The sequence below is a fragment of the Pholcus phalangioides genome, unplaced genomic scaffold (genome assembly GCF_987345545.1).
Source record: "Pholcus phalangioides strain wild (caught in Gottingen) unplaced genomic scaffold, Ppha-v1.0 ptg000040l_1, whole genome shotgun sequence".
Taxonomy (NCBI): domain Eukaryota; kingdom Metazoa; phylum Arthropoda; class Arachnida; order Araneae; family Pholcidae; genus Pholcus; species Pholcus phalangioides.
The window spans coordinates 6,264,609-6,281,736 of record NW_028301626.1 but is presented as its reverse complement, the minus strand read 5'-3'; positions in this window follow the sequence as shown (position 1 = coordinate 6,281,736).

Sequence of the window (17,128 nt, the reverse complement as noted above, 5' to 3'; positions counted from 1 at the left end):
TTTCTAAAACGTAGGAGGACGTTTTAAATGACATCAAAAAGGAGGAAGGGTCCTCACTCATAATTTTTTTGAAATTTCTCCTTTTTGTTCTGATTTTCAGGGTAAACAAAAATATGTTCATCAGTGTTGATGTGTCTGTTGTTTTTTTTTCTCTCCCTCACGCCTATTTACATTCTTTGGGAAAACCCAGGGCTGTGCAACTTACCCTCCATTAAAAAGGACCTTCCCCCCCCCCCCCGCTTTAAAAACACCACTGTTTACACATTAAATACGTCTCTGTTCTCTTAGAAGGAAAAACTTAAAGGAAATGTAGGAGTAGGGTTACCAACCGTCCTCCATTAGAAGGGCATGTCCTCCTTTATGGTATCACTCGGAGCGTCCTCCTACGTTTCAGAAAATTCGTCCTTTCGTCCTCCTTTTTAGGTTAACAGAATCATTTTCTTTCTTTTTTTTTCTGAGGAATTGCTTCTTTTTTTTTGCAATCTGAAACATAAATTTCTTTATTGGCAGGGGCGGCTTAGGCGAGGGTGCAAGGGGTGCGGTGCACCCGGGTGACAGGTTTTAAGGGGCGGCATCGTAGACCAAAATTTTTAAAAATAAATTTCACACAGTGAAAATTCGCGTATGGCATCACGCTTTTGCGTCCTCGACTACGGAGATGTTGAAAAAACTTGAGAGAATAAATAGACAGAGCCTATGACCATGATACCAAGAACAAGAATGTAAGCTATCAGGGTGACTCGAGACAAAACCACTATTTGGGATCTCGGATTTTTGAGCCTTCTGTCTATTCCCCACATAGCCCTATATCGTGCGTCAGGGTCCCTCGTGGGCCTCAAGCCAGATTTTAAAAGAGGGACCTTTCTACAGTTAATTTGTAGCGTGGAAAAAATGATAAGGATAGAGTCCCGGGCTGGACCCCTATCAGCCCTACTTGTGGGTCGTGCCCTTCCATCCCTCATAACTTATCCGAACAATTCCTAACAAAAAAACTTTATTTTTGCCCTTTCATGTCGGATTTAACGCCTCTCCAGAACGGACAAAAATCATTTTCTTTGGCCAATGAAACTTTTATCAACCATTCACCATGGACCTTCTTGAGTGGCAACACCGTGCGGCTTTAATGGGTCGCATGGCCGAAGAGCAGCCCTGTACCCTATGAAAAGGGGCAAGTGTGCATTTTGGTTCCCTCACCTAGTCTATTTTCCAGAATGATCCGGAAGCAAAAGAAAAAAATTCGGCTTCTAACTTGTCCGGTCCATGGAGTACCAGATACACATTTAAAATAAAAATTCCTTAATAAAAACATAACCTCATTATATTATATAAATCATCTTTAAAGGATAAGGGATAATGTCTATCTAAATTAAGTGTTGTTTTACGGATTAAATTGCCTGTAATCTGATATTATTAAGAACGGTAAAATAAGTCTACATCAAAAAAGCAGAAAAAAAAAAACTTCTGCTTCAAAAGCGGGACTTATGGTTACGTCCATTTTGCACAGTAAACAATGATGTGCGGCTTTCTTCTGAAAAAAAATCAGGTTTATCTAGAGCAGTGGTTCTCAACCTGAGCCTTGCGGTCCTGGGATATTCTATGGGGGTCACGGGAGAAAATCAGAAGAAAGGTGATCCACGACAGGTGGTGAAGGGATCGAGAGCCGTGAAGAGAAAAGCTTTAAAAGTGAAACATGGTTGAAAAATATTACTACTTTCAGAACCCATCAAATCCGTCCATAGACCCAAGGGTTAAGATGCCCCTGGTTCTATGTAGGCATGACCCGGGTCTTCATGTCTATAATGGAGGGAGAGGGGACTGCACTATATGGGATCTGGTACTATGATTTTTTCATATGTACACGTATGTATATTTTCATGTGAAAATCATAGTACTAGATCTAGTAACAGCTTAGTATGGAGGATCGCCAGAGCAACGATTGATGTGTTGGCAGGGTCGATTTATTGTGCATGTTCGTTTGATCGTCCCGTATTTTACATACACCCATTTTTACTATATAATTTGACTCCTGGGAGAGATGATAATCCATCACTTGAATCCGTGCCTAGCCAGGATTCTAGAGATTGGCCTCATTTATTAAAATTTCATTCATAATAAAAAAATAGAAAGTATCTCACTCTTGGATGAGGGTAGGGGGGGCCCTGGGTAGGACAGGGGGCCATGAGAAAAAATTGTGATCCATCGGGGGCCATGAGCTGAAAAAGTTTAAGAAACAATGATCTAGAGGTCCTCTTGACTGAAGCCCTGCCAGCCTTCCACCAGGGAAGCCTTTAGGGGCGGCACATGAGGCTTCGCACCCGGGCGGCAAGGCAAGCTCGAGCCGCCCCTGTTTATTGGCATGAGTGTTTGCGTGTGTGTCTTTTTTCCCACACATTTTTCACGCTTTGACCAACGACCTCGAAATTCCCAGATGAATCGAATTCCAGACAGGGCAGATGCTATTCTAACAATGGCCCAACTTGCCCCAGAATAACATGAAAAATACAGAAAAACAACTCTGGAAGAAGAAAACCGCAATATCCATTTTGATTCCCGGATGGCAATGCCCCCCCCCCCCTCCTATGCAAATGCATAGGTGCACATGCATTTGCCAATTTTGACCGTTTAAAATTGAAAATTCTATGAGTAAGTGCACATACAAGGCTTGACAAATCGCGAAAAATTTCTAGGAGCCAGAACAATTTTTTAAGAGCAGGAAAATTTTTATCCGAGGAAAATAATGTTTCTTTTGACATTTCAAGGGTATAATGACCCTCTTTCATGTCGACAGATATGCTGATATAAATTCTAAACATTTTGTATTGTTCCTAGACTCTACAAAAATTGGAAACTACACAAAAAAATTATATGTATATATACACTGAAGAGCCAAAAAAACTGGTAACACCGGCCTAATATCGTGTAGGGCCCCCGCGAGCACGCAGAAGTGCCGTTACACGACGTGGCATGGACTCGACTAATATCTGAAGTAGTGCTGGAGGTAATCGACACCATGAATCCTGCAGGGCTGTCCATAAATCCGTAGGAGTAAGAGGGGGGTGGAGATCTCTTCTGAACAGCACGTTGCAAGGCATCCCAGATATGTTCAATAATGTTCGTGTCTGGGGATTTTGGTGGCCAACGGAAGTGTCTAAAGTCAGAAGAGTGTTCCTGGAGCCACTTTGTAGCAATTCTGGACGTGTGGGGTGTTGCATTGTCCTGCTGAAATTGTCCAAGTCCGTCGGAATGCACAATAGACATGAATGGGTGCAGGTGATCAGACAGGATGCTTACGTACCTGTCAGCTGTCAGAGTCGTATCTAGACGTATCAGGGGTCCCATATCACGCCAACTGCACACGCCCCATACCATCACAGAGCCTCCACCAGCTTGAACAGTCCCCTGTTGACATGTAGGGTCCATGGATTCATGAGGTTGTCTCCATACCCGTACACGTCCATCAGCTCGAAGCAATTGGACCCTGACTCGTCAGACCAGGCAACGTGTTTCCAGTCCTCAACAGTCCAATGTCGGTGTTGTCGGGCCCAGGCGAGGCGTAAAGCTTTATGTCGTGCAGTCATCAAGGGTACACGAGTTGGCCTTCGGCTCCGAAAGCCCATATCGATGATGTTTCGTTGAATGGTTCGCACGCTGACACTTGTTGATGGCCCAGCATTGAAATCTGCAGCAATTTGCGGAAGGGTTGCACGTCTGTCACGTTTAATGATTCTCGTCAGTCGTCGTTGGTCCCGTTCTTGCATGATCTTTTTCCGGCCGCAGCCATGTCGTAGATTTAATTTTTTACCGGATTCCCGATATTCAACGGTACACTCGTGAAATGGTCGTACGTGAAAATCCAAATTTCATCGCTACCTCGGAGATGCTATGTCCCGACTATAACACCACGTTCAAACTCACTTAAATCTCGATAACCTGCCATTGTAGCAGCAGTAACCGATCTAACAACTATGCCAGACACTTGTTGTGTTATATAGGCGTTGCCGACTGATTAAACAATCGGACCACCGAAAAGGAAAAACCTAGTGGTCCGCGGGACCAGAGATATATATACAGAATTCGAAAAATGATCGAAGTTGTCGAATTGCAACGTATATTTGATAAAAAATGATGAAACTCTTCAAAACTATGTCAGAAATGTATGTCTGTTCAATATCATTTGAGCCACTATGACATGAAAACAGTCGGACCACGCTAATTATTATTAATCATTTTCGAATTAATTAAAATGTCATTCCCTCTCAATGGATCGTTTTTCCTTACGATCCAAACTATCAACGCGTTTCTGAAATGATGAAAAAGTGAGTGTAATAAAGTTCATTCTTTCTGAACAATTTTTTCCCCTTCAAGATTTATGTGTCCGGAAAATTCACCGACCAACAATTCACCGCCATGCGATTCACCACTAGGAAAATTCACCGACTAGCAATTCACCGACAACAGTTTTAGTGCGAGTCAGTTAGCAAGGGAGTGAGCGATTGAGTTACTGAGTGTCCCGTGACTGAGTGACCCAGTGAGTCCAATTTCAATCCACTGCTGGATGTAGGTGTCCTCCTTAGATCTCCCCTCAAAAACTAAATGCGATATTTTATGAAATTTTCGGAACTTCTATATGGTAATATTGCAACAACAAATTAAACAACAAATTCAAGAAAACTTGGACTATAAACGAGTAAAACTGCGACATTTTTCAAAAAGTCTGGATGGAGAAGAAAAAACAGAAAAACCGAACTGTCACGGAAAATACGAGACAAAATGCAGGACATGTGGTCACTGATACTTAGACTAGATTTTTAAAGATTTTTAAAATCACCCCTACCAACAGCGAGCTCTAAATTCACCCCCGTCTTCAACTTATAGGCTTGTGTCATCTGCGAATGAAATTATTTTACCGGTCTACTTAATTTTACATAAATCATTAATATAAACTAGAAATAATTATGACCCAAGGGCATTGGATGTGGGACTCCTTTCATTATATTTCAAATGTGCTGATTTTACCATTTATTATGGCAGCTTCTTTCCTGTTGTAGTAATATGTTTTAAACCAATATGGATGGCGTAGCATTGAAATCTGCAGCAATTTGCGGAAGGGTTGCACGTCTGTCACGTTTAATGATTCTCGTCAGTCCCGTTCTTGCATGATCTTTTTCGGCCGCAGCGATGTCGTAGATTTAATTTTTTACCGGATTCCCGATATTCACGGTACACTCGTGAAATGGTCATACGTGAAAATCCAAATTTCATAGCTACCTCGGAGATGCTATGTCCCATCTCTCGTGCGCCGACTATAACACCACGTTCAAACTCACTTAAATCTCTATAACCTGCCATTTAGCAACAGTAACCGATCTAACAACCATGTCAGACACTTGTTGTGTTATATAGGCGTTGTCGACCGCAGCGCCGTACTCTGATTGGTTCCATATCTCTTTATTTGCATACGCATGCCTGTACCAGTTTTTTTGGCTCTTCAGTTTATATAGGGCGTCCTTAATTAAAACACCCTATTTTAAAGCAGCCTACAGGCAAAACCAGTCATCAGAAAAGTGTGAAATTTTGTGGAGGACTTTATGAAGTGATGGGAATTTGTTTCAGGGGGAAAAATCAGTTGCACATGTCGCCAGCAGAAGGCGTTTCTCAATGTTTTTGCTGCTCACAATGACGATAATTTTACGAGATCGCACTTTCTTGGTCAAATTGTTCAACCAAAACAGCAATTCCGCAGTAACTGCTGTACGGAAATATTGGACTTGGAAGAGGATTCGAAAAGGTCCAATGAATGTTAAAAAGCTTCGGAGTATGATAACGAAATTTGAAACCACAGGATCGTTGGCTGTTCGTCCTGGAAGAGGAAGAAAAACCGTTTCTACAGACGCAGTACAGGAAGTTTCGCTTCAGATGGACGAGGACAGAGCTTCCAATTCTCGTGGTACTAGTGTCAGGCGTGCAGCACAGGCGTTTGATAAGCCCCGTTCAACTGTCCATAAGATAATGCGGAATATCCTCCGATATTATCAGTAGAAACTTTCACTTGTGCAGCTGTTGCTTCCAGGTGATTATGACGCTCGACTCCGGTTTTCACTGCAGTTTCTTGATCTCGTTGAGGTCGATTCAGAATGGCCTTGGAATATCCTCTGGACAGACGAAGCGCATTTTCATTTGGATGGTGCACTCAATACTCACAACTGCCGAATTTTGGAACCAGAAAATCGGCACAATATCTTAGAGATACCGTTGCATTCACCAAAAGTGATGGTATGGTGTGGATTTACTGCATCATTTATTCTCGTCCTTACTTCTACGAAAAGTTACGTTCTAAAGGTCCAATGACATGTTCGATCACCGGGACGTGCATTGCTGTTACAGAACGAAATTGTTCTGGCTCTGCAAGCACGTCATTACCTTGCAGACACAATCTTTGTGCAAGCACGTCACTGACTTGCAGACACAATCTTTATGCAAGACGGAGCACTTTCACACATTGCAGTGTGTGTTAAGAAAATGCGTTCTTAAAACACATTTTACAGAAGAACGTGCCATCAGGCGACACTTCCCTAATCTATGGCCTCCCCGGACCTTAATCAATGAGAATTTTTGGCTTTGGGGGCATTTGAAACGTCTGGTAAGTCGTGACAATCCAAGAACTTTACCTGATCTTAAAGGCAGCGTTTCACGGCACGTACTAAACATTTCCCCGCACACACTTCGGTTAGTTGTGGAACATGCCATCTTGCCATTTCACATGGTATCTGAAAATGATGGCCATCGTGTCGAACATGTTTTGTTGCAGTAACAATTGTAAAAATGTTTAATAATTGTTAAAATTGTAAACGTTTGCCTAAATGTGTCTGGTGGATCCCTGTGGTGGCGACATGTCCAACTAATCTAATTTTTTCAACCGTAACAAATTCCCATCCCTCTTCATGAAGTCCTCCACAAAATTTCAGTTTTCCGATGACTGGTTTCGCCTGTAGGCTAATTGAAAATGGGGTCTTTTAATCATGGACGCCCTGTATATTAATTATAAATTGGCATATAACAGCTAGTGGGGGTGAAATTAAGGGAAAAAACTAAATTTTCTCGTACATGGATTGTTCGAACAAATCCAGAAGCGCCACGCATGTAAAATTTTAATTTTAAGAATTTCTTATCAAAACGCCACGAATAACGTGTTGCTATATCCGAAGAGGATGCATTTTCATCGACACCTCATAAGAAAGGTTCATTAACATTATTCACTATGCGAATCAGTCGGGAACGCCAATTATTGACGTTGCAACTGAGGTCGTTATTGACCGAGTTTGACTGCATCTAACGAGAGTAGCCACGTGATCACCAAAAACTCGGACAACAATGAACTGTATCTTGAAAAATATCCCTTTGTTGTTTTTGTTTTTTTGCACTGTTGCATGTTCAACAATAAAAGCAACACACATTCTCCCATTGATGATTGTTGCGAACAGATGGATAAATAGGATTGACAATCCGAAGTTGATTCAGACTGACGGGTCAGTTCTGCATCTTTCAGTCTGGTTCATCCGGATTTGTTAGTATATTGCACACCACAATTACTCGCGTTGTTCCCGGTTGAAAGAGTGTCAGTCTGGTCAGTCACATCACAAGCGAGCGATGTTGGTGTAATGTGTCTCCTTATTGGCGTATTCTTAATGCATCCGAAGGGTGAGTGCAGTCTTTGCTTTACGCGTTTACCGAGATATGTAGGCTTAATTGGGTATTCAGTTGACAGCAATGGCAACCTTTCGCAACTGTGGAGTGTGAGATCTGTCTAGATGGTGATAGTATGGGAAAGGGAGCCACATATCTCGAGCAACGACAGCTATGGCATCCCAGCGCATAGCTGGCGTTGTCTCAAGCCGCAGATAGGGTAGTTGCCATTTTTTACCTTGCCGCAGGTATCGCGTAAAGGAAAAACTGAAATCATGACCATGATCGCTCTATTTTCACATGGCAACAAATAGGTCAAAATCATAGAGTTTTAATGTACGCGAAAGTCATTTAGCACAATGTGCTTCAATCCTATGTCCCAGATATTTGATCGCATTCACTGCGAAGTTACATTTTTGCATAATTATGGAAAAACCGTAATTTTCTAGTTCTCTCAGCACTAAAGATAGACGCTTTAGCTCGGTGATTCCCAACGTGGGGCAATTTGACGTTTTCTATGGGCGTGGAATTGTTCTAACTTCCTCCATTTATTTTACGTTGTCATGACGTCAATGACTGCCGTCTTCGTTAGAAAAAACACTCATAGAGGACAGACGTGGTCTTTTCCATCGAGCAACCGGAAAAAAAGTCTTGGTGACCGCATTTAAGCAACTGTCAAAGACGTGACTTTGTTTACGTAGCGTTTATCGGCAATCATTTATCAGGAGTAAGCCCTTGGTTGCCGAAATTCTTGTATAATCGTTATTGTGGATCGTTATTGGAAGACCCCACGTTTCATAAATTAAGGAGGTAAATTAAAAAAAGAATGGTTCTTTGATTGAAAAAAGAACCGTTGTTATGGAATTATGAAGTTTCATCCGGATGGGGTACCCCCGGAGGTCCGACAAAAACACTGGGGGACATCAGGATTTCAGAGATGATTCGGTGGGGCATGGCCTGTAAAAGGTTGGGAACCACTGCTAGAGACATTCTTTGGTGGTTTAATCTAGAGCCCCATAAAATATGGGTATAAAGATGCCTTCATTCCGATCTTCACAAGTAGTCGATGGGAGAAAATATCCTAAAATATTTTCAAAAGGTTTTGAAAAAGAAAATCTGTCTTTTCGGAAAAACATGAAAGAAAAATTCCAAAAACATCCAAAACATCGATGTTCCAAAAAAAAAAATAAAAAAAAAGTCAGGAGATATCAAAGACTATGCAAGTAGAAAAAAAGGGGAGGGGTGGAGACTTTCAAAATGTCTGTGCTAGAGAGATATTCACATCACAATTCTCTCTTAGGCCGGGATTACACTATAAAAGTTTGATAAAAGTTCGTTTATAAAACTTGAAAAATACAACCAAAAATACGCCCTTTGGGAGAATCTCCGGATTTCTGGATTCCAAAAGTTGGCACGTCTGATTCATGTGTTAAAATGTCTGTATGCTAAAAGCTTCTCATTTGTTGATATTGTGGAGAATGTAAAAATATAAATATCAAGAAGTCTCAAAATTTTTTTGATTTAAAAAAATTATTTCTTGTTGAGGAAATTTCTAAGTATTTGTGCCTTGGGAGGGGGGGGGGCATCCCCTTCTTCTGAACTGAGATTACCATTTTTTAAAGTAAAAAGTAATCCTGTGTACGCTACTGCATATTATGTATATAAAAACTTTATTTACTGCCAAAATTTTAAAGCGCTACAAAACTCATAAATGCTGCTACAAAAATCAAATTTACATCCCCGTGCATGAAAAAAAAATGGTAAGAATCGTTCCGGGCCCCCAGGCTGGAGCCTTGAACTCGAGCGAGTTACCGAGTCCGTGAGTGTGGGAGTAAGTGAGTGATCGGGTGAGCTGCTGAGTCCGTGAGCGAGTGAACGGGCGAGTTTGTGGTCGAATAAGTGGAAGAGCGGGTGAGTAGAAGAGTGCACGGATGAGTGGGCGATTGGGTGATTGAGCGAACTACTGAGTCCGTGAGCGAGTGAATGGGTGAGTTGTGGGAGAGTGAATGAGTGAGCGAGCGAGTTCATTCATGAGTGGGCGATTGGGTGACTGAATAAGCTACTGAGTCAGTAAGCGGGAGAGTGAGTGGGTGAGCGAGTGACATGGCTAATGAGTGGGCAAGTTAGTGAGAGAGTGAACGGGAGAATTTTTGTGCGAATGCGTGGGAGAGGGATCGGGCGAGTTTGTGTGCGAATGCGTAGGAGAGCGAGCTACTGAGTCTGTGAGTGGGTGAGTGATTGGGAAAGGAGCAAGAGAGTGCATTCATGAGTGGGCGATTGGGTGAGCGAACGAGCTGCTGAGTTGGTGAGCGGGAGAGTGAGGGAGCGAGTGAACGGGCGAGTGGGCGTACGAGGTACTGAGTTCAAGAGTGGGTGAGTGAGGGAGCGAGTGAGCGGGCGAATGAGCGAGTGGGTGAGTGAGCGACTAAGTAGGTGAGTGGGCGAATGAGTGGAAGAACAAGGTACCGTGTCCTTGAGTGAGCGAGGAGCCCTTTAATTATATATATGTAAGGAATGATAATTATGTCGAAAAAATTATTAATTAAATACTGCATGTTTTGAATGAAAGTTACCAATTAAACAAGTAATGAAAAGTTTGTTGCAAATTATATCTCCTCTAACATTGCTCAAAAAAGGAGTGCTATTTTTTGATTTCGTTCTTTAAAGCTTTAGTTTCATGAGCCAGTTTTCGAAAACGTTTTTTGTCACCTAATAGGTTTTATGTGCAACAATCGCATGTTTAAAACGAGACAACTTCACGCAGTTTTTGAACTCAAGCATAGCTTCAAACAATAAGAAGCTGAGACTATCTTTTACCAGTTTTGCTGATGGAGAAAATTTAAAAAAAAACAAAAACTTATCTTTATATTCCTTTTTCTATTCCATAATTTTTTTTTTCTTCCAGCATCAGTACTAGAACATGGGTCTGGGTCATATTCCCAACAGGTCAAAATCCACCTCGACAGGGTTGAATAGAAAATTTTAGTTTCACCGTATACGCCGCATCTCACAATTTCTGTCGAGATTTGCATTTCTCCTAGCGAAGGCCGTTGTGGCGCCAAAAATATGATAAATTGTGCTCAAATAAAATTTTGAAATTTTAATTTCACAGTATAAGCCGCACTTTCCGGGTTCCGTCCGGATTTGCATTTCTCCCTGCGAGGGACGTTGGGGCTTCGATAAGGATAATAAATTGCGATCAAATAAATTTTGAAATTTTGATTTCAACGTATAAGCCATACTTCGGGTTTTGTGTCGGTAATTTTATAACACGGTGTTCTTTGTTCTCACCTAGAACTGCCGCCCCCTAAATTTTTCCGCTCGGATCAGTTACCCCTACCTCTCCGGTTCTGGAACTATCCTGGTAAAAACACTGAGCTATAAGTAAACTGGAGTGAAGACTGCCTATACAATAACACAGACGTGCGCGAGCCGACGCGGAAGAATACAAAAGTGGGCGTGACGGAGCGGGACGGGCAAAACATTGCTATTTTAGCATGTAAACAATAGGGGAAACTTCCATTCCGGGTGTTTTTTTCAGTTGCTCTTATATTATTTCATTAGTATAGTCGTCCATCTGTACATACACAAATGCTGATATCATGTTCTGCCTATAATTGCACCAACCGATGGGGAAAACTGAAGAAAGATGGAAATAAGCTTCTGTTTTTTTTCATAGGTGAGTACACGTGGTTTTATATTAAAAGATGCATTCATTTTTATACTATAATTGTAAAATTAAACGCATGTAGTTTTTATTTCACGTTCAATTTCTGTTTAATGAGCATAATTCAAAATAACAAATTAATATCGCATGAATTTTAAACTTAAAATATTTTTTGAAATCGTGTAGAAATTGCTTATTACTGTTGGGGTTAGAATTTTTATTACAGAAATACTGACGAAATATGCTTCATATGCATTTATGTCTGAAAAAACTGATAATGCTGCGGAGTCACCACACAGAGCCACAGCTTCAGAATAAACATTTATTACGACGACACAAACATGATAATCTGGGTTAATGAAAAAGAAGGCAGACATAGAAATTTCGAACCTCACGCTTTCGTGTGCAGTGACTCTCTGCTCTGCTGTTTTCCAGACGGTCGTCTCCAGTACCCGGGATCACGTGACACACTCGAGGTCGTTGACCCGACTCTTGGGGGGTCGTCTGCGTGAGACACCACACACTCCCTCCCCAGTGATCACGAGTAATAAGAGGTGATCGCATACTATGGAGTAGCATCAGTGATCACGAGCACTGTAGACGATCTGGAAAGTGGACAGTACGTCCAGAACGAGTGGTTCTGACTGGTTTCACAGCAGAATCAGCTGCGAGTCCGTCAGACGTAACTGCAGTTGGTACGTTTGGAGATACAGGTACCGGCTCCACCGTCGGATTCACAAGAAATGCCGGTTTAAGCCGATCGACTGACACTGACACTGATTTTCCTCTTATGTCCACGTTGAACACTTTGTCGGTCCGGCTGATCACTCTGTATGATCCTTCAAATGGCTGTTCCAGAGGACGTTTCACCCTATCAGTTCTCACGAAAACGTGAGAAGTAGTTTTCAAATCATGGTGAACAAATGTAGGATGTCCTCCATGCCGTTTGATTGGTCGTGGCTGGAAAGTTTGGACGTGAGTTCTCAGCATTTGTAGAAACTCGGAAGCGTCAGTTGAGTTGGAATTAGCTCGTGCTTGGAAAAATTCACCAGGTAATCGTAAAGTTTCTCCGTACAGTAGTTCTGCAGGTGTGCACCCCAAATCTTGTTTCAGAGAGCACCGAAGACCGAGTAGAACTGTAGGTAATGCTTCAGTCCATTTATGGGTTTGGTTGCATTTCAACGCAGCTTTGAGAGGGCGATGCCACTCTTCCAACATACCGTTTGCTTGTGGATGGTATCCAGTTGTTCTAACCCGTTTTGCTCCGATGAATTTGGACAGCTCTCGGAATAGCTGCGATTCGAATTGGCGACCTTGATCAGTTGTTACTGTCAAAGGTGTGCCGTATCGATAAATCCAAGTGGAAAGAAAAGCTGTAGCTACCGTGGTTGCTGTGATGTCGCGGATAGGTACCGCTTCTGGCCATCGTGAAAACCGGTCTATCATTGTTAGGCAATAAGAATATCCATCGGAAATTGGCAGTGGGCCAATGATATCCAAATGAATATGTTGAAATCGTTGGGAAGGTTCCACAAACGATTGTAGCGTGGATCTCGTGTGCTTGTGCACTTTGGATCTTTGGCATGGTATGCACACTTTTGTCCATTTAGCACAGTCTTTAGCTAGACATGGCCAAATGAATCGCTTTCTGACCAAATCAATAGTGCGTCTAATTCCTGGGTGTGAGAGTTTGTGCATATTCCAAAACACATCATATCGAAATTTTTCTGGAATATAAGGTCGAACAGCACCTGTTGATAAATCGCAGTAGAGCGCTTTAGCTGCGTCTGGAAGAAATACTTTCTTCAGTTGCAAAGCTGATTTGCTCTTTAGAAGTTCCTCTAGTTCTTTATCCCCCTCTTGTTGCTCAGCGATGGCAGTAAAATCAAGAGGTCCAGGAACTGAAATTGCTGTTACGCGTGATAAGATATCAGCGGAAATATTTCGCGATCCAGGAATATGGCAAATGTTCGTTGTGAACTGCGATATATAATCTAAATGCCTTAGCTGTCTAGGTGAGCATTTTTCACTTTTTTGCCGAAACGCATAGCACAGTGGTTTATGGTCACTGAAAAGTATAAACTCACGAGCTTCAAGCATATATCTGAAAAATTTTATGGAAGAATATGCGGCAAGAAGTTCTCGATCGTATGCGCTATATCGTGTTTCGGTGGGTGAAAGTTTACGTGAGAAAAAACCTAGTGGTTGAAGACCATTGTCCGTCACCTGGTGCAGTGCACCGCCTATAGCATAGTCGGAAGCATCTACGTGTAGAGCTAATTGGGCAGACGGGGATGGATGTGCCAACAATGCGGCATTAGCTAGTAGCTTTTTGCAATCTTCAAATGCTTTCAAAGTTGATGTAGACCACACAACTTTTGTTTTGTCTTTTCTTTTTTTCGTGGAACCTTTCAATAGATCATGCAGTGGCACTTGTGTCTCAGCTGCATGCGGTAGGAAACGGCGATAAAAATTTATGAGACTTAAAAATTTACGCAATTGCTCAATTGTTTCCGGTTGCTTGAAATCGAGTACAGCTTGTACTTTGTCTGGACGAGGTGTGATACCCGATGGTTTGATCACATGTCCCAGAAATTCAAGCTCTGCTGTTTTCCAGACGGTCGTCTCCAGTACCCGGGATCACGTGACACACTCGAGGTCGTTGACCCGACTCTTGGGGGGTCGTCTGCGTGAGACACCACAATGCCTTAAAGAACTAGAATTATCCCGTGTAAATATCAAAGAAACAAATGGCCTAAACTTTTCTATTTCTGGTAAAAATAATTTTGGAAAAATAATGTGAGAATGAGGAGTAGTTAAATGCAATTAATATTATTTACATCATCAGTTTTTGCTAAATATGAAAAGCGAAATATGCAAAATCATAATTATCAAAGTGTTATAATTATGTTCACATCTAATTATATTGTTAATGTATTATAATCATCAAACAATTATCATTGTTAAGCTACTATTATGAACAATGATTGATTGATTCTATTGCTTTCTTGAGAAGCCTGGTAGTGAATGTACCTTTTTTTTAAAATAAAGGTTTCCCTCTTCGAAACCCAGAAGTTCTTAAACAATGGTTGGAAGCTGTGAAAGGAAGGTCTTGACATCCTGCTAAAACATTTGTTATTTGAGCTTAGAATTTCGCAGCTGACAGCTACAACTCCTCTTCTCAACGCTATTTGCAAGAACATGCTGTTTCTACTATATTCAATTTCTCACATCGCCCTCAACCTTTGCAGAAGTGACGCTGATCACTTATTAAACGCCCTCCACTGGTAAGATATTAAGTTATTTTTCCTTGTTTAAGTGGTTTTAAACTTTAAGTACAATCGGCCCCACTTAAATGGTTATCAACAGTTCCGGCACACATAAAATTGGATTAACCAGTGTATTCAATTATGCGGCGAACAATCAAATTGCCATTGTGCACCATAGTACACAGCTTTTATATTGCAATATGTATATATATTATTATATATAGTTATAAATATATATATTTATATAATTTTCAAAATCTTTGGCAACTTCTGTTTTTCGCGTAAAAATTAGAAACAACTTTATTTGCAAACTCTATAATGGAAAATTACAGTAAAACCTCCTAACAGCGGCCACTAACAGGACCATCCAAAATAATTTAAGCCTTCTTTCCAGGGCATTTTTATGTTCAGTCCGATAGCTGAAGACGTTCTTGTGAAAAAAATGCCTTGAAAATCAACTTGAATTTTTAAAAAAAAATTTCTCATTGTGCTAATTATATTTTTTCAACTCCGTGTCAAGTGTTCGTTCGGAAATAGTTGATCGGAGGTTACTTGTAATGACTTGTTACTTGTTACTTGTCTGAGACAGAATCCTTTTGTTTCAACAAAATATGGCAGTAGTTCGGAGGTGGCCATTATAAGAGGTTTACTGTATGTGAAATTAATATTTTAATTAGGATTTTTTTTTTTTTTTTTTGCAGATTTTTAAAAGGTTGAAAACTGCTGTTCACAATCATGACAACATGGCGAACACTGATGAATCAGATGTTCAAAATGAATTTGAAGCAGCTGCTACAGCATTATCCTCTGTCAACAGTCTACTGGCTACAGTCACTTTGTTAAAAGAGGATTGCCCTAATTTTCCAGATCAGTTCTAAAGTGACGAAGTCAGATAGTCCCACCAAAGCTGAACTGAGGCACAAAATAAAACTGCTCCAGCAAAGATTGAAACGGAGGGACAAAAAAAATATCAGATCTTACGTCAATGTTAACAACGGTGCAAAAAGTATGTGGAACGCCCATGCAAACTGTTACCTTGTTAAAAGACACCTTTGGAGTTGTCCCATTTGAACTCCTAGTATATCAGCTAAAAAATAAAAATGTGAAACCGAGTAGGAGACGATACACATCGTGTATGAAAGAATTTGCACTTATACTTTATATTTTTATTCTCCTTGTTCATATAATTATATATAAATTTGTGAAAAAAGTTTACTCTTCTCCACCCAGCGATGCTGAGATCATGGGTGAGCTCTACCGAATGTTACCCAGGTTTGGACGATGATAATGCAACGGTTAACATAGGCTGAATATTAACTTAACATTTCGAGAGCTGATTGATGCGAAGATACACCCAAAAAAGGAAATTCAAGTGACCTTGCGGAAAATTGAACCCACGTCCTCTCACTTGCCGGATGAGTGCACTAGACCAGTGTTTCTCAACCGCCGGGCCGCGGCCCGGTACCGGGTTCTGATATCATTCATACCGGGCCGCGAGTGATTAGCCGTTTCATTTTTCCTTATTCATTTTCTGTTCGTCGTATGTTTGACCGGGCCTCCGACTCACAAAAATGAATGAAACCGGGCCGCGGGCTTGAAAAGGTTGAGAACCCTGCACTAGACTACGAAGCCAACGAATCCTCTTTCCTTAGAGCTCGTGCGTGCTGAACGGGGCTGTACATGAACTGCCAGAGCTAACCCATTGCCAAAGCTCATAATTTCTGACTCCCACCATGTACGGCCTCGTTCAACGCACACGAGCTCTAAGAAAAGAGTATTCGTTGCCTTTGTAGTCTAGTGGTCTAGGGCATTCACCTCGAAAGTAAAAGGACGTGGATTCGATTCCCCGCAGGGGTAGTTGAATTTTCTTTCCTTCCAAAAATATATCTTCGCATCAACCGGCTTTTGAATCTTATAAGACACTGAAATAGGGCTTAGAAAAAAAATTAATTGAAAAATTTTTTAAAGTAAAAAAAAATTCTAGGGATTTTTTTTTTTTAAGTTATTGCTATGATTATGGTGTCTGGGGGGGGGGGGTGTGCACCCGTCTCTCTCATTCTTTCCATTCCAACTTTTTATAATTTTTTGAGTGGGAGCCCTGCGTTCGATCTGGCGGATACCAGTGGTACGTTTCAAAAATAGGTAAATCGGGTTTTCTGGGAATACTGTGAATACGCGCAGGCCCATTTCATACGGAGCGGACGTGGGTCTGGAAGAAGTTTTAACAGTTGGCATATATACTGAGCCTTTCAGACGAGCCGAAATTTCTCCGCACCTAGGAAATGTTCATGCGGGTCCGGACAGTAGTGTATTTACAGGGGGGCTAAGCGGGCTAAAGCCCAGGGCGGCAAATTTTGAGAATAAACTTTTTTTTTTAATTCACGTTTCGTAAACGTATGGAAGTGTCATTTCTATGGTTAATAATATGCGTTTATTAAAGCATATTGTGTTTATTTTTATTTGTTTCTACACACAGACTGCTGTTGAAGTAAAAAGTATATGATTATCT